The sequence below is a fragment of the Tenrec ecaudatus genome, chromosome 5 (genome assembly GCF_050624435.1).
Source record: "Tenrec ecaudatus isolate mTenEca1 chromosome 5, mTenEca1.hap1, whole genome shotgun sequence".
Lineage (NCBI taxonomy): Eukaryota > Metazoa > Chordata > Mammalia > Afrosoricida > Tenrecidae > Tenrec > Tenrec ecaudatus.
Window position 1 is genome coordinate 83,032,605 of NC_134534.1, and position 18,696 is coordinate 83,051,300.

The following is an 18,696-nucleotide window of genomic DNA, read 5'->3' on the forward strand; positions in this document are numbered from 1 at the left end:
TCTGTTAGAATTTCAATTTTCTTCTCACTAATAATTAAAAAACAAACAAACAAACCCAAGACCAAAACTATTTATATATAATTATTTATATATAATTATTATATAACTATACAATAATTATATATAACTAATTATATTATTATATATAATTATATAATATATTATATAATTATTTTTATATTAGCTACCTATCTATAGAGAGAGCGGGAGAGTGAGCAATATTAAAAATTATGAAGCTTTGTCTTCTGGACAAATTAGTCTCTCTTTGTACAACACAATTACAACTTGAGGGGATTTCAGGTTTGCCTCTTTTGCCGGCATCAAGTTGGCCTCTTCTGAATCTTTCCATTTCATGAGAAACATGACTTCCCCACTGCTGTCTGTGGCCTCAGTTATTTGTTCAGGATCAAGAGCTCTGGCAAAGCTCCTTGGTTTGCCAGCTGCATCTCTTTTCTTCTTTGATTTGCTGTCCTCAGATTCACTATCAAATCAAGGCTTTCTTTGTGTACCACCTTTGTTTTTACCTGCTCTTTTGAGAATTGAGAAGTGCTTCAATTAATTCTGGACAATCTAAATTTTTTTCCGGTTCCCAAGTATTATCAGCATCTGTAAAACCCTTCCATTTTAGGAAATAGTCCACTTTCCCCTTCATAATACATCAGTCCAGCACTTTTTCTACCACACATTCTTCAGGTTCAGCCTCTTCAGATTTGTTACTCTTTCCATATGGTTTTTTATTGCACACCTGAAGAGTTGTAATTCACTGCCTCCCAGCTATTCCGGGTGGCAGGTCTGCAGCACCACAGGCAGAGTGCACCTCCAGCTTAAGCCACAACTGAGGAACAGGAGCTGCTTTACAGCCTTACAACCTGTTAAACTTCCTTAATAAACCCTTTTATGATGAATCTTGTGTGAATTCTGTGTAGTCATTGCAATGGATAGTGAAACCTAGTGATAAAGATGAGAATGTCAATTCAGATGACATCATTATAAAGTCATTAAATTCTTGGAGAGAGATGGTTCTCAACTTGTGGGTCGTGACCCCTTTGGGGTTAGGTTGAATGACCATTTCATAGGGGTTGCCTAAGACCTTCAGAAAACACATATTTCTGATGGTTTTAGGAATAGAGACACCGCTCTTCTATCCATCTCCAGGCGGGTTTGCCCACATACAGGTACCCGGCATGATGACATCATTGCACCAACTCCATCACATACACCCCCTACAAATACAGGTGGATGTGACAGGGTTGGTGGTATAATGTACTTATGTGGACCAGTCACACATGGAAAGAGCAGCTACTGTGTAGAAAGCAGCTGCAGTGTTGAAACCAGCTACTCTGTTAAAAGCAGCTACTGTATTGAAAGCAGTAGTATTGGACATAAAACAACACTTCATGAATTATAATTATTGGGTGAATTTAAAATCATGTACTGTAAAATCATCAACTACTGCAAAAAAAAAATCTGTACCATGAGAACTTAATCTGGATGCTGATCGGTCTTTTTACATTCAGCTGTGGTTGATGTGAATACTGCCCCCTTGTGATAGTAACAGGTATGTAAAAAAACAACAACACAGAGAATGGTAAATCATAGGAAACTTTAATGAACCGTATTGACTCAACTCAACTATGCCATGTATCACCTTTTGTATTATTAAAGCTATTGTTATATATTATTTTCATTAGCAAACCATCCCATGACAATGGATTGAGTAGAGAAGAATGTTAAGAAAAGAAAATATAGTGAGGATTTTTTACAGTATGGTTTTGCCACAATAATTACAGCAGGAATTGAGAAACCTCAATGTGTTATTTGTTGTGAAGTTCTAACAGCTGAATCTATGAAGCCGAACAAACTAAAACACCATTTTGATAGCAAACATCTGGGCTTTGCCGGCAAATATACCAATTATTTTAGAAGCAAAGCTGATGGACTCAAGAAAGGCAGACTCGACACTGGTGGCAAATAAGTACCACAAACAAAATGTAGCAGCTGTGGAAGCTTCCTATTTGGTGGCACTCAGAATCGCCAGAGCTACGAAACCTCACACCATTGCTGAGGATGTACTGTTGCCAGCAGCCAAAGACATTGTTTGAGTTATGATCGGAGGTGAATTTGCTATGAAATTGAGGGCAATTTCCTTATCAAATGACACTGTCTGCCAAAGAACAGATGACATGTCTGCTGGTATTCTTGATCCGGTAATCCAAGAAATTAAATCTGTTCTAATTCCAATATTTGCATCCAGCTTGATAAATCTACTGACGTGGCAAACTGTTCACAGTTACTGGTTTACATGAGGTATATTAATGATGGTGATTTTACAGATTAGTTTCTTTTTTGCAAACATCTTGAAACGACAACTACTGCATGTGATGTATTTGACACAGTTGGTTCTTTACAGAAAGAGCACAAGATCTCTTGGGAAAAGGTTTGTGGTGTTTGCACAGATGGTGCTCCAGCTATGCTAGGGTGTCGATCTGGATTTCGATGTTTGGTACTGAATGAGCCACAAAAAGTCATTGGGAAGGTGAGCAACACAGAAAGCCAGATGAAAGTGTTCTATTTCATGGTTCAGCTTCTTCCCGTCATACTTATTTATCAGTTGCCATTAAATCATTTTGATAAACTCATGTGTGTCAGAGTAGAACATTGTTATATAAGGCTTTCAATAGCTGATATTTTAGAAGTAGATTACACAAAACTTCCCCAAATTAAAATATTTTAAGGTCGTGTCATTTCAGGACTTAATTATACCACACACAGTATTTTTTCTAGATAAAGCATTCTCTAAATTCACATATTCATTGCCTATCATAAATCTTCACTCCAATTCACATCATTCAAGGGACTTTTCTTCTTTTAAAAGTGACGAATCAATCTTTTCTTAAAGGATAAAATATAGCGACAAAGCAGGGATATTACCTCAAATATCTACTTATGCTCAAAGTGAACAATTTATTTCAGGAGAATTATTTCTGCTCCCAGAGAGGTTTCAAAAAAATCATCCAGCTGAAGAAGACTTCTTGATAATCAAAGAATCTCTGAAAACCCCACTAGGCTTTATCACCGAGTCACTGCTTAACCCAAGAGATGCCGTACCGAGAGGAAACTGGAGACAGCTGAGTCTCGCCGTCACTGGAGGGAATGCCTGAAACAAAGCTATTTTGGAAGAGGAGACATAAATAGAAGCACAGGCTGTCAAGGACAATTTCAGGAAATTATGGTAAATATCCGGTGAAGGAGAGTTACCAGAGTTGGTTTTTGTTTTTAATCTAGAGATTGTTTATTATTATTCTTTTGAAGGTGAGAGAGAAAGCAGGAGCGGTTCTTCCCATAATAGGAATATTTGCTAGCCCAATAATGGATGAATACTATTTCAAACGTTTCTAGAAAGGGGTCATTGAAATGACTGGTTTCCTAGAGTTGCTCAAACAGAACCACAACCCAGGGACCTAAAAATAAAGCAAACCCAGAAATTAATTTTCTTACTATTCTGGAAGTGAGAAGTCCAAAATTAAGGTGTCAGCAGGGCCTTTTTCTATATAAAACGTCTAAGGTAGGATCAGTCATTGCAAGTTGTAGTTTCTGGGGTACCCGGCATTCCTTGGCATTAAGACAGCACAACTCAAACCTTGGCCTTCTATTCATATGACTGTCTTCCCGCTGTCTTTTCCCCTCTCCTTGCAAGGACACCCATCACTGGATTAGGATCCACTTAGAATGACCTTGTGTTCATCTAATTTCACCTGCAAAGACATTGTTCCTAAGTAAGGTCACGTTCACAGATATTGGGAGTTAGGTTGTGGACATAACTTTTGGGGTAAGACAAACTCATCAAAATTTGGCTAGGTTTTCAAATTGTTTTTATTAACTGTTATGTGCAGAAAAGTACACAAAACATAGATGAACAAATTAGTGAATTTTATTGACTTGAACACATCTGAATAGTTATCACCTCTCAAAAAATACATGCCTAAAAAACAATACATGCCTAGCATCAACAAAAGTGCCTCACTGTCAGTCAGTACCCACTAGCTTATATGTTGTAAAGTAGCCTGTGCTTAGTCAATGAGGGGAGCCATGTTGAAGGGGGAAGGTCAAAATGTGTGTCTCTCCTTCCCCGTAGTAGCTGCATTTTACCCATTTTATGTATGCTTTTTAAAATAGGGGACCGCCACCTTAGAAAATGCTCCTCGTTTCATCCTCAGTTTCTCTGTGTAGGTGCCTCACTGGAGCCTACTTGTTAGCTACCTATTTTTGTACTCGGATTTCGGTAAAGTCTCTGGCAGGAAACCTTCTACAAGTTCTGACATCAGTATTGTGTGTGACACAAGCTGGTGTGGCATTTCATCTGTTTCCCAGAGGAGGAAGGAGTGTCCAGTGTCCACTGGCACTTGCATGCTTCCCAAGCCCATGCTTCCCAAGCCCAGCACCCAACCCAACCCAACCCAAACCAAACTCACTGCCATCAAGTCAACCCTGAGCCACTGGCTGTACAGGATAGGGTAGCGCGGCCCCTAGGTTTCAGAGAGTGTAGCTCTTCAAGAGTAGAAAGCCTTGTCTTTCTCCTGAGGAGCAGCTGGTGGGTTCAAATTGCTGACCTTGCCTTTATCTGCCAATTGCTGAACCTATCAGGGCTCCTGATATCGGCTGGCTTCCGGAAAGTTGCCTGTAAATGCTTGTTGGACTCAGCTGAATGGAGAGCCTCGGGGGATTCTGGAGCTGTTTGTCGTTCGAAAGATCATTCTCTTGTCTGGGACTCTTTCTTTGGCAAAATGAGGGAGCGTCAGGATGTTACACTGCCTTAAAGAACTTCCACAGACAACCTCGGTCCAAACAAAGTATCACATGGTCTCATCACACGTAGTAGACACACCTTTATACCTTATGTCTCTGAGAGGAAATATTGTTTTTAAATTCCACACTCACTGCCATCAAGTCAATTCTGACTCGTAGGGATCCTATCAGAGTAGAACTGCCCTTTTGGGGTTTCGAAGACCAACTCATTAGAGGAAAAGAAATCCTCATCTTGCTTCCCAAAGTGGCCAGTAGTTTCAGACTGCAGACTTAGCAGTTAGCAGCCCAACTTTTAACTCCCTACACAACCAGGCTTCCTTTTTAATAACATCAAGTTTCTTGTTCTACATACACAAGATTTCCTAGTTTAATTAGACAAAAAGTATAGAACATTGCATAATATCTCAAGAAACATGAGGATTTCCCCCCTTTTAAGTGAAATTGGGTAGTGATAGGTTAAAGCATATTTTTTTTTACTCCTGATACATTTAATATGATTGAGAAGAGAATATGGAACAAGGGATATCATTGCTGATTTCAGATGGATCTTGGCTGTAAGAAAGAATACCAGAAGAAAGTTTACTTGTGTTTCATTGACTAAGCAAAGGCATGTGATGGTGTGTGGCGTAACAATCTCTGGGCAACCTTGAGAAGAAAGGTGTTTCCAGAGCACTTCGTTGTGCTCTTACAGAAACTACATGAATCAAGATGTAGTTGTGCTAAGAACACAAGAGAATAACTGCATGGTTTAAAATCAGAAAAGGCGTGCATCAGGGTTGTATCTTCTCACCATGTTCATTTGATCTGTATGATGAGCCAATAATCAAAGAAGCTGGATTATATGAAGAATAAGGTGGCATCAGGATTATTGGAAGACATTAATAACCGGCACTTTGCAGGTGACACGACCGTGTTGCTGAAAGTGAAGAGGGCTTGAAGCACTTACTGATGAAGAGGAAGGATTGCAGCCTTCGATGTGGATTACAACTCAAAGTAAAAAAATAAAATACCTTCACAACTGGACGAGAAGGTAACATCAGGATGCACAGAGAATACGCTGAAGTTGTCAAGGATCTCATCTTGCTTCCATTCACAATCGATGCTCATGGAAGCAGCAACGAAGAAATCAAATGACCCATTAGGTAAATCTACTGCCCAAGACCCCTGTAAAGTGTTGAGAGGCAAAAAATGTTGTTTTGAGGACTAAGGTGATATGCCTGACCTAACCCATGGTATTTTTACCCGCCTCCCATGCCTGTGAAAGTTGGACACTGAATAAGGCAGACTGAAGAAAAATTAATGCATTTCAACTGTGGTTTTGGCGAAGGATATCACAAATACCATGGATTGCCCAAAGAACAAACAGATCTGTCTTGGAAGAAGTACACCAGAATGATCATTAGCTTCCAGGTTGGCGAGAGAGTTTACCTTACGTACTTTGGACATTGGTATCAGGAAAGACTAGTCTCTGGAGAAGGACTGCATCCTCGGTAAAGTGGGGGAGGCCCGGGAGAAAGAAGGTCCTCTATAAAATGGGTTGACACAGTAGCCGCAACAATAGGCTCAAATGTAAGAAATATGAAAATCGCCCAGGACTGGGCAGTGTTTTGTTCTGTTGTGTAAGTGATGCAACCAACCTGACGGCACCCAACAACAACAACAACAAAATATATAACTTTTATTTGGTTTCCATTCTTCCGTTTGATTATGTGAATTTTTCAAACATTGTTTTACTCCAAGAGGCCAAGGAAATGTTAAGACACAGAAACCAGCAGTTGGTGAAGTCCAAAGGTTTCCTTTGCTACTTTCTTGGGTATCTCTGATGATGGACTTACACCTAATAAAGTGAGCGTTCCATAACGAGTCAAAGAGTTATCCATACAGCCAAGGGAAATAATTGAAGAATTCAAATTTACCTTTTCATTAACTTTTGAATGAAGAATAACACAGAAAAACAGAAACTCAAATAGTATAAGAATGAAACAGACTATTCATAACTCTCTTCATAACTATGTTTATACATGCAATTAAAAATATCAATCAAATTCACAAATGAGTAGAATAATTAAATGCCTTTTGGGGGGGGTCAATGAGTCTTTTTAATGGTAGTCATAATTATAGGAAAATTTTCATTTCTTATTTATATTTTTTCAGAGATGTAAACTTATAAGCACACTGTATAACTACCCTTTTAAATTATGTTAGAAGCTGAAGAACTCAATTTAAAAAATTCTGTTTGTACCTAAAGTTAGATTCGTAGGAACAGTCTGTCAAGTCAGTGGTGTATGGTTTTATTTGCACCCTCTCTTTGCTTTGCAGATACCAGGGGGAGCAGGCATTTCTCTTGTTCTCAGATACAGGAGAAATGGGAAATGACAGGATTCCTACACATTAGCTAGATAACTCACCTGGCTTCTAGGAAATGACCGACTTCTCAGGTCAGAGGCAGGTAGGAAAGAGAAGAACAGTTGTAGCAATCCAGCCACCCTTGTTCAAACCCAATTTCCTCCCAGGTCAGTGGTGGGCAAAGACCTCTCAGCAAAGCAGTGGCTTCTCTCTCGCGGATAAGCAGAGAGCATTTCCGAGTCCATGTGAAAGGGGCCTCGTGCCAGTTTGGGCTTGGGGACAGGGGTTAGCGGAATGGTGCTAGCTAAGAACATGCCCAGCGTGGTGGAGAAAGGCATTCCAGACAGACGGCGAGCATGAGAAAAGTGAAAACCAGGCCTGATCAGGGAGTTCCCGGAGGTTCCGGTTACATAGAGGTATAAGAAGTGGGCTCAGTGGACATGGCCCAAAGCAAGGAGAAAGCTAGTGCTGGACACTGTGCGCAGCGGTGGCAGGTGGTCTTTATGCCAACGCTGCACACATTAAACAGAAATAGGACCCAGAAGAGGGTGTGCGCTAGATCACATTGATATCAGCAGGGAACATGGACTAGAAGCCATTACTGGCAGGAGGGTAGTTGGTCCCCGCTAAGGTCTCAGCTCCAATGGCCAGGCCAGTGGAGATGAATCCGAATCCCGGCGTAGCAGAGTGACTACAGGAGGAGGGTTCGCCATCCAGATGAGGCTGAGAAGACGAAAGCAACCCTAAGACAGTTGAGCATTGAGCAAAGGGGGTGAAGTGGAGGTGGAGCACCTAGTGCTGTAACTCCTGGCTCCTCCTCTCCCGCCGCCGCCCCATGGATGGATGGTCTTTCATACCAGGCTGTAGAGACTCCTTAGCAATGTTTATTATCGATTTAAACCATAGTGTAAATAGTATATGATAATATGGAGATATACATTACTTAAGTGTAATATTTTAGATTATATGACTATTAACCCCAAAATCCTTTTGTAAAATCTTCCCATACTGAATTGCTTTATTAGCTACAACATGATTAGTAAGCAAAGAGAAACCTTTACAATATTGCCTCTTTCTTGTTCCTTAATTACTCACAAGAATACAATTTACTCAATGAAGTCGGTGCCAACTCAGCAACACTGTAGGGCAGGAGAGAACTGCCCGTGTGGCTGTCACCACTTGTGGGAGTAGAAAGCCTTGTCTTTCTACTTAATGACTACTTCACAAATGTTAATAGCCACAGTATTGCAGCCTAAACACCAGAAAAGTTGACAAAATCAGCAACTACAGAGACATTGTAAGCAGCGAAAAGCAGGGTGCGTGGCTGCAGCATATGCATAGGGAATCCTAAGGTTTGAAGTGCGTGTGACTGCATGGTAATGACAGCACTACTCACTCTATAGTCACTCTTTGATGCCACCCACCTGCCTTTTTGATAGCATCTATTCATCTGGTACCATGGCTCGGCTTTAACGAATGAGTGTCACTGAAAGTTTTGCCCTGCCAACAACCCCCACTGTCTGTGTAACAATTGCTCAATCATTAAGAATTTAATCTGTATAAGTCAACAATTCATGTGTTGCAGTTGGGTGCTGGCTTATACTTGCATAGTTTCCTTTTCTCAGGAGGGTTTAAAATTCTACACCATTGACTAAACTAATGACACTATCAATCGAATTATCTTATATCCCAGGGGGTGATCGCTAATATTTGCTATCATAAAATGAGAATGATGTCTCTAAAGTGAATTACATATAGATGTAATATACTTGTGTATGAATGAATTTGGGGCTCACACTAATTCTAGCCCCAATCTAAGAGCAAATATTTCTTTTGACATGGCCTTATTCATGCTCACACTCATGAAGAGATCACTGAAGAAGTGGGTGCTATAGCAAACTGTGACGAAGAAATCAGATAATGCCTGGCTTTCAGAAAGAATAGCACCTGGGGTCTTAAAGGCTTGTCTTCAAACAAGCAGCCTTCTAAATGAGTCATCCACTAAGTTCACATGGAAAAAGCACACCGATTTGGGTGATCCAAGGATTGCAAATAATGATATTCAAATCCGAAAGAAGGAATGGTATCAGAGCTTAAATTCTGACCACTTTGTTCATGGAAGACTATGGATGACAATGGAAGCCCACAAAATGCATCTGCAGGGATTAACCCACCCCCACGCCCACCCCCACCCCCACATGGTTCAGGGAGGTGAGTACCCTTGCTGTCAGACAGAGTGCATTGTAAAGTTGACCAGGGCAGATGCAGTTAGGTTGCCAAATGTAGACACATTATTGCATCTCCCCTTTAACCCATTAAAAAAGTTATCTCCGTTTTTAATATTTTCTACTTTCCTTTTTTATTGAGGTTATATTTAGTCATTGTTGATGGTTTGTTGTTGTTGGCTTGCTTGCTTCCTGTTTGTGTTTTGAATGATTTTCTGCATATGAAATTCAGGATAGGTAGATCGATCGAGATAGTAACTGGGCTGGTAATTGACTAGGGGCGTGGCAGGGGAGGTTGGAGGGAAATGGAGGGCTAACAAGAACGAGCACAGGAAGAATATGTTCTGAAATTGATTGTGGTGATAATTGTACAAATCCTCATATGATCGAATGATTAAGTTGTATGAAATATCACACAAATGCCAATAACACTATTTTAAAGGTAAATTTAGCATAGAGTTTTAGCCTTGTAGGCATAGTCATGTGTTGCTAAATAGTTCATGACATGTTCTGTGAAACAGGACCTTATGTGATTTGAACCCTGTGTGGCGAGAGATTCACTTTTTTGTTTAGTCTTTAATCCACATTATTAATAATTCCTCCATGTCTGATAGAGGCCCATATGGCATTTCCACTAACCATTTAACTTTCAGTGAAGCCATTTTTTTTTTTAACCATCTGGAGAAATGCTTCTTCGTTTTAGAAGATTGTTGTGATTGTCCACTGCAACATGCCAAACTCGCGAGCAATCGCTTTCACTGATTTTCCACCTTTGCTATTTAATAACCCTTGGCTTCAATTTCAAACCACTATACATCCGTTGTCTCTGGTTGCTCTTATCACTAGCACTGGTTTTGCTGAGTCTGGTAGCCATGGCACTATAATTTAAATTAAACAGAGAGCTAACACAGCAATAATCAATAGACACGCAACACATGAGATTGGATGCTGCAGCTTCTGAGTTGAAGCACCCACTGTTTTGGGGTAACAGCTAAAATTTACCTTTAAAAATAGTTTTATTGGCATTTATGTCACATATCATATAACTTATTCATTCAATCATATTACGATTTGTACAATTTTCACCACAATCAAACTGTCTTAGCTAGAAAGTACAATACAGTATGTTTCATGAATTGTTAGGTGCCGTAGAGTGTGTTCTGACCCATGGCGGCCCTGTGCACAGCAGAACGAAGCACTGCCCAGTCCTGCGCCGTCTTCACCGTCGTCCCTGTGCCTGATCTCCTTGCTGCAGTTCACTGTGTCAGTCCATCTCTATTGGGGCTCCTCTTTTTCACCGCCTCTCCACTTTCCCAAAAAGCAGTCTCAGCTGACTACATGTCCAAAGGCTGTAAGATCAAGCCTTAACATCCTTGCCTTTAAGGAGCACTCTGGTTGGACTTTTTCTAAGACAGATCACTTTGTCCTTTGAGCAGCTCGTGATGCCTTCAATAGCCTTTGCCAGTGCCCCAATTTGAATGCATTCATTCTTCTTTGGCCTTCCTTATTCATTGTGATGGAAAATGCCATGGCTTAAGTCGGGCATCCTGTAATCCTCAAAGTAACAGCCTTGTTTTTCGATATTCAGAAAAGTTTTTGCGCAGTATATTTACCTGATGCAACACATCTTTTGATTTCTTAACTGCTGCTTCCATGAGACTTGATTGCGTATACAAACAAGACAAAATCCTTGACATCTTCAGCCTTTTCTCCATTGAGTAAGAGGTTACCTATTGGTTCAGTTGGGAGGATTTCGGTCTTCTTGACACTGAGTTGTAATACCTACTGGAGTCTGCAGCCTCGGATCTTTATCAGCAAGTGCTTCAAGTCCTCCTCACTTTCAGCAAGCAAGGGTCTGTCATCTGCATATTGCAGGTTTTTAATAAACCTTCCTCTAATCCCAATGCCATATTCTTCACATAATCTAGCTTCTCTGATAAAGTGCTCAACATACAGATTGAATTATTATACAATATATAAATGTTAAAAACGTGTTTGTTATGACTATCAAAGGATATGTATTATGGGTTATATATGCACTCTACCAACATATAGTTGGCAGTGAAATCTATTTGTATATAAAAGATGTGAGATACATGTGTTGAATGCAGGGAACTGTTTTGTTCACTATTATCTTTTCTCTGATCAGGATTTCTGAACTTGAATTATAAGCTCCTGGGGCCATGGACATACAAGGGGTGTCACAAAATCTGTGTAACATGGAATTAAAAGATAATGGATTTTTTATATATGTAAGCTGGATATACAAAACGTTTATATGGTTATAACCACATGTATTTTTATTTTAAAAATAGTACATTACTGACTAAACATTTTGCAACATTTTATAGACAGCTCTTTATTTCCACTTCCCTAACCATGGTCACCAAGGACAACCTGCATCCCCTGCATTTCCAGGGCTGCCACCAATGTGTGCCACCATCTAGCCTGGGCAGGAGCAGGTCTGGAGGGGCAGAGGGGACCAGGTAAGATAAGGCATGGCTTCACATCTGCCCTAGTGTTGATGGTCAGCAGCCAAGAGGAGAAACAAAAATAAGGGACTGTGCATGTAGGCAGTTAGGAATATGCTGGTAAGGGAACAAGGTCATGAGAGACAGGCAGCAGAGCGAGAAAGTGCCAAGGGAAGAAGAAGCAGCAAGCAATAAGCAGAGGCCGAGGCATCGGCAAATGAAGCTCCAGCCAAAAGCTTCCATCAGAGAGGCAGATGGACAAGGAGTCGGTGGGGTCAAGGTCACTGCCCTCTGGCTTTCTGGAGAGCACTGGGTTTGTCAAGTTCACACTGTAATAAAGAATGGAGCCCCCATGGTCAGTGCAGCCTTTGTGCTGGTTCCCTTTTAATGGTCTCTGGGAGACTTCCTTTTCCCCCCGCTCTACTCAGATGTATTTTATCTGTTATTATTGAGACTTTCACTTGCCTTTGAAACCTGGTGCTACCAGAGCCCCACAGCCGCACATGGACCGCTCTCCTTCCTGTGATGGCATACTGTGGTATGCGAATGCCGCTAACTAGAAGATCGGCAGTTTGAAACTGCTGGCAGCTCTATGGGAGAAAGCTGAGGCTTTCTACTCCCAGGAAGAGTTGCAGTCTCAGAAACCCACAGGGGCAGGTCTACCCTGCCCCATTGAGTCGCTGTGAGTCAGCATCAACTCCATGACACTGAGTGCATGTAAAAGTTATGTTTACACTAGATGGTAGCCTTTTAAAAGTGTGTGATGACATTATAAAAAATGTGAACTATTGTGAGCCTGACCAATGTGTGACATAGAGATGTGAGATGAGTACATGGTGTTGGGAACACGGCGCCAAAAGGAATGCTCTGCCAAGGATTGCCACAAACCCTCCCTCTGTACAAGCCATTGCATCGCTGAAGGACAATAAAGCCATGTGCAGTCGAGCAAGGCCTGCCTGTAACTGAGATTTGACCAGTGCCCCCGGCTCAGTCCTGCAACTAACTCACCGAATGTCTGTAGTGAATTCATCTTAGGCCCTTGCTGTAAAAATGGAACTAGGAATATATACTGTCTTTAGGTGTTATGGTAATGGTTAACTGAGTAATATTTACTAAGGAATGGTAACTTTTTTGAGGAAAAATGGAAGAAAAAAACCTACTTATTCATCATCCAGGAAATCTGGGACAACGGAGTGATATAAAAGACTTTCTTTAGCATTCTGTTAGATGACATGGGACAAGAACTGACTGCATTCAGGTGCTCTTTGATACTGTCAAGAAACTGTACAATTGCCCACAATGAGCATCCCCACTACTCAGCCGGTTTCCATAAGGCAAACCAAGGACAGAGAGTGTATACTTATCGATGCTATTATTTTCACTCCATTGCTGTCATCCAAGATATTTAATCACCTGAGCATGCTGAACTCCTAGGTTCACTTTCAGGTGAAAATTCCATCATCAATTCTTCGTTTGAATTTATTGAGCTCAATACTCTGACTGGACACAGTCTAATTTCATGAGCAGTGAGTTTTCTGAGTTTAGAGTGAAAATCCTGCTCCATTTATATTATTATTTATCATTTTATTCTTCTCTTTTATTTGAGTGGCCAATTTTTATAGTGCATGGAGACGTAGCTCAGTATAGTCGAGAAAGCATGGCATTTGATGACAGGGGTTAAATTTTAATTTTGCTACTATCTTATAGCCTTGGGAATGTTGCTTATCTATCTGAGACTCACTTCTTTGTCTGTACAATGAGAAGATTAAGAATTACCTCATATAGGTATAAACATAGGGATTTACATATGTAAATGTATTAATATATAACGATAGGGATATAGGTCTGTGAACATGTATTATGGTAGCAGACAGACATTGGGCCTCTACTCAAGTCCTCCCTCAATGCAAGAACACTTTATTCTAATAACCTGGCTTTCTGTGATGCTCACCTTTCCAACATGATTGCTGAAGACAAATAGGTGCTTAAGCAAATATGGTGAAGAAAGTTGATGGTGCCCAGCTATTACAAGATACAGCATCTAGGGTGCTAAAGGCTTGAAGATAAGCAAGCGGCCATCTAGCAGAAAAGCAACAAAGCCCACATGGAAGAAGCACAGCAATTTGTGTGACCACGAGGTGTCAAGGGGGACAGGTAGCAGGAATCAGAAGATTTAAAACAAACAACCATATCTATGCAAACAAGGCGGGGTCAGAATGGAGACCCAAAGTCCATCTGTAGACAATTGGACATCACTTCACAGAAGGGTCACAAGGAAGGGATGAGCCAGCCCGAGCGCAGTATAGCACTGACAAAACATACAAGATTCCTCTAGTTCTGTAATGCTTCCTCCCCTGCCCTCCCCCCCCCCCCCGAACCGCCCCGCTCACTACTGTCATGACTCCAGTACTGCCTTGCATAAATGGCTAGACTGGGAGCATGTACACTGGTACAGATAAGAGTTCTCAACACACAGAATCCAGGATAGATAAACCCCTTGGGACCAATAATGAGAGTAGTGATACCATGAAGGTAGGGAGAAGGGGGAGAAAAGGAGAATGGATTGCAATCATTGACAGATACCCCTCTGCCCAGGGGGATGAGCAACAGTAACATGGGTGAAGAGAGACAGCAAGTGGTGAAAAATATGAAAATAAAGATAATTTATAAATTATCAAAGATTCATGAGGGTGTGGGAGGAAGGAGGGGTGGAAAGGCGCAGATACCAAGGGCTCAAGTAGAAAGAAAATGTTTTGGAAATGATGGTGGCAACATATGTACAAAAGTGCTTGATAGAATTGTATCGGTTGTTATAAGAGCTGTAAGAGCCCCCAATAAAATTATTTATTAACAACAACAAAAAATAAATAAAATTACAAAAAAGGAATAACCTCATACAGTGGTTATAAGAATTAGAGCTCTTTTATTTATTCTTCCAATGGAACAAACATCTATTGAGGGTCACGTTCTTAAACTGATCATATTGCTGCAAACAAGGCAATCAGTCTGCCCTCAGCTGATGGTCCCTGGGGTCTGTAACTACAGCTATATAAGGTTGACTCTCATTGGATATAATGTGTACCTCTCTATTGGACAAGTTGAAGACAAAAGAACCCTTCAGGGGTCATTTAATTTAATATTTATTACCTTTTTAAAAAACTACAAATTCAAACAATCAATAAACACCTAGTTATCAAATGCTGAGAATGCCGCTAGATTTCCAGACTAAGATGTATGTGGTAATTACATAATCTGGTGTCAATTTGGGACTTGAGAAAATTAAGAGTGAAGGGGTAGAATCTAATGTCTATTGGATTATAGCCAAAGAGGCCTCTGTGTGGGCATGCCCTTCTCCTGAGAATTCTGGGAATTCCTGAATTTACTCCTTAGAGGCAGGAGACTTCCTGTGAGACATCCCTGAGTGTGAGGAAAGACCAGCCCCTAACACTATCACGGGTTCGTAGGCACAACTGTAAGGTTATGATATATAAAGATTATAGTAAAGTCATAGAGAATAGAAGAGAGAGTAAAATAAAGGAGTCAGACACATTTCATGGTAGCATGCTCACCTCAGCCCTTCTTGGTGGTCCACGTGGAGGTGCAGGAGGAGAGGACAGGAGAGAGAACACGATTTATTTCTAACCAAGGCTTATATATCTTTGGGGGCATGTAAGCCCCCTGATTACAGGTAACGACCTACATCACAGGAAGTGGTTGTACCATAGGCAAGACAGCAATGGGAGGGGGATGATCTAGGTGTGTACACTCTATAGGAAGAGGAGGGATTAAGGGTACACATGTGACATGATGAGTGGATCCTAGATTCATGATGGCAGCTGTGATAGTCTGGGTACTTTGGAGAAACAAATCCACAGAAACTCATGTATATGAGAGAGTTTTATACAGGGGAGATACCATGATCACAAAGGTGGTTTTCCCAGGGTGAGGCTCACCCATTGCACTCCGGATGTGCTGACCCCTGTGATTTCCCCAAATGTGGGAAACTCGACTGCAGAATTTGTGGTAGTGGGGGATGGTGTTCGTGCTCTCCCCTAAGAGAGAGAGAGAGAGAGAGAGAGAGAGAGAGAGAGAGAGAGAGAGAGAGAGAGAGAGAGAGAGAGAGATTTATATAAAGGTTAAGTGCACAATAAGATATCATCCCAACCCAATGCTGCCCAAGTTCACAAGTCCAACATTAACCGCTTAACCAGTATGTCCAATACAATCCACAAAGTCCTCCTCCATCTCACAAAACAGACACAATGATGCCAACTGCAGGAGGAAAGCCGAGTCAGTGAATGTGTAAGCATCTCAGCACTGGCAAGGGTCTCCAAACGGCTGCTCCAGCACCCAGGGCTGCATCGGGTAGGTCCATGTGGCTTCTCCTTGGGGATGTCTTGCAGGAAGTGAGCCTTGCCAGCTGTAGCAGGGAACTAACTGCTAAGGCAGCTGCACCCAGGTGTGACCATCACAAAGCAAGAGACCCAAGAACTAGAAAGGCAAGGCTCACTGAGCCATTTATCCCTCTGCCCTTCAATTAACCCCACGTGTTGATCCACCAGGTTGGCACAATAAACTAACTACCTCAGCAGCCTAACCTTGGATGTCACTGAGTTGGTTTGACCTGTTCTGAGCTCTCCATCAGGAAAGCAATCCACAGTCCTTAACAGCAGGGAGTGAGCCCCACCCATGGCGGGACAGACAACAGGGTCTGCTTGCTCTGGGTGGCTGGTGCCTTCAGAGAGATAAATTGACAATCAGTTACCATTAGTTGCAAGCAGTGTTCTAGTTCTGACATATACTTGGGGGAGACAAGCTGGGGAAAGGCCTTTTTTATATCCCACACATAGGAGACGCCACATGACCTACCCTGATGCAGCCCTGGGAACTGGGGGAGCCACATGGTGTCCCCTGCCAGCACTGAGATGCTTCTAGCACCACTGATTTCCCACCTACTGGCCTGCCATCTTCTTGCATTCGGCATCATTGCATGTGTCTTGTGATTCTGAGGAGGACTTTGTAGATTGGTATCAGACTTACGGGTTAATGTCGGACTTAAGGGCTTAGGCTGGACTGGGTTGGGATGCTTCCTTAATGTACACTTAATCTTTATATAAAACTCTCTCTTATACACATATGAGTATCTATGAAGTTGTTTCTCTAGTCTACCTGGACGAACACAAGGGACTGGGAGGAAATGCCTGGTGATTTCTGAAGATCAGGGAAAAGCCCTATTGGATCCCACTCATGGGCATGGCGCGGCACTTCATTCTGCTGTACGTGGACATGTTAGGCAGGGGTCTCTAGAGAAACAAAACCAGGGCACTAATTACATCTATATCATCATATGTACTGGCGAAGCGGGTCTTGAAGGAACCTCAAACTACAGCAACACAGTCCACGGGTTTGGTGTCCCACCGGCAGTGCAGCTTGCAAATTGAGGCACAGAACAAGCAAGGTAGCCTGATGATCAAAGAGCAAGAGACAAGAAAGGCGAGGCTCGCTGAACCATTCATCTCTCCGCCCTTCAGTGAGTCCCTCATGTGTTCATTAGCAAGGTTGGCACAATCAAGCTACCTATCACAGGGAATTGCCACACGTGTGAGCTGGCTCAATGATAGCACACAGAAACGACTCACCGATCACAAAGCGTGCCAGCACCTTATCTTTACTCGAAAGTTGCCACTAAAATCCTTGAACTTCAACCGTTCCCACTTTCTCCTGGTTCATGGGCCCCTATTTCTTCCTGCGTCCTATGTACAGGTTGGATTCTGTAGTCCGTCGCATCAACCATTCTACAAACAGTCTAAACTCTCTTCCCTTCCTTCTTGCACAAGCCTGGAAAACTGGAATCTGCATGAACTAAACTCACTATCCAGTCTTAAGCCAGGGCAGCTGAGGACTCTTGCAGAAAACTCACACAGCCCTGCAAACACACAGCCCTGCAAACACTTCACCACAGATCTTGGCCATTGATCACAGCTGATCTTTCGGTTGGCCAGGCAATAGCGGTGTGCTTCTCTGCTCAACATACAAGCCCATCACACCAAAAATATTTCAAACATGTTTTCTTAGTCCTTCAACCTCAAGTATTCCACCTTTTTCTCATCGACTTTTCTTCCTTTTTCAAAATGAAGTAGTTGTAAGAAGAAGAAACACCAGTTTCCTCATTCTCATGTGCCACATCTATATCACACCTGCCTCTGTCCTAGCTTTGCCCCTCCTCTTTTCCTGGTCTCATGGACTGGGTGGCAGTGAGTTGGCTTTGGCTTTTGGTTTTCTCTGCCTGGTACAATGAAGTGACTGCCTCTCCTCTGAAAGGACTGATCTCTGCTACTCTGGACAGTGTCTTACCGCTACCTCTGAAACCTGAAGCTATCGATGACTTCCTTGCTGTTTCTCCTTTTCCTCTCTACTCGATCCTTCCTTCCGCCCCTTAGAGACACCGCAGTTTCTGTCACCTTAACAATGGTGACAACAATTAGACAAGGCCACCTGCAACTTCCATTGTGCTGGAACCAAAAGCCATTTCCCAGTATCCTAACGTGTTCTCTGTGAGATAGTCTCAGATGGCAGATTCTACTAAGTTTGGGTATCTAACTTCCTGAATATTACATCACGAACCTGACGAATTAACTCCCCATTTACTCGCTGCAAGGCACTGGGTCAAATTTGCATACAACACGGTTCTGGTTTCAGGAACCCGCAGGCTAACACTCAACCGAAGGAACAAGGACACACAGAGCTATAGGAGTAGACACAGAGCACCTGGGGCACAAAGAACGGAGGGATTCTTTTCTTCTGGAAGGGCTAGGGGACGTGAAGGCATGCTGGTGGCTCCAAGGTTG

The 18,696-nt window shown here is 42.0% G+C and overlaps 1 non-coding gene and 1 pseudogene across 1 annotated transcript; one reads left to right on the forward strand and one right to left on the reverse strand.

Annotated features, from left to right (window-relative positions):
- Window positions 1–228: 228 nt before the first annotated feature.
- LOC142449138 (chromobox protein homolog 3-like) lies at window positions 229–5,885 on the reverse strand (annotated as a pseudogene).
- Window positions 5,886–15,740: 9,855 nt separating this feature from the next.
- LOC142449363 (U1 spliceosomal RNA) lies at window positions 15,741–15,903 on the forward strand. Its single transcript, XR_012784558.1, has one exon. It is a non-coding gene; the product is annotated as a U1 spliceosomal RNA (small nuclear RNA).
- The last annotated feature ends 2,793 nt before the right edge of the window (window positions 15,904–18,696 follow it).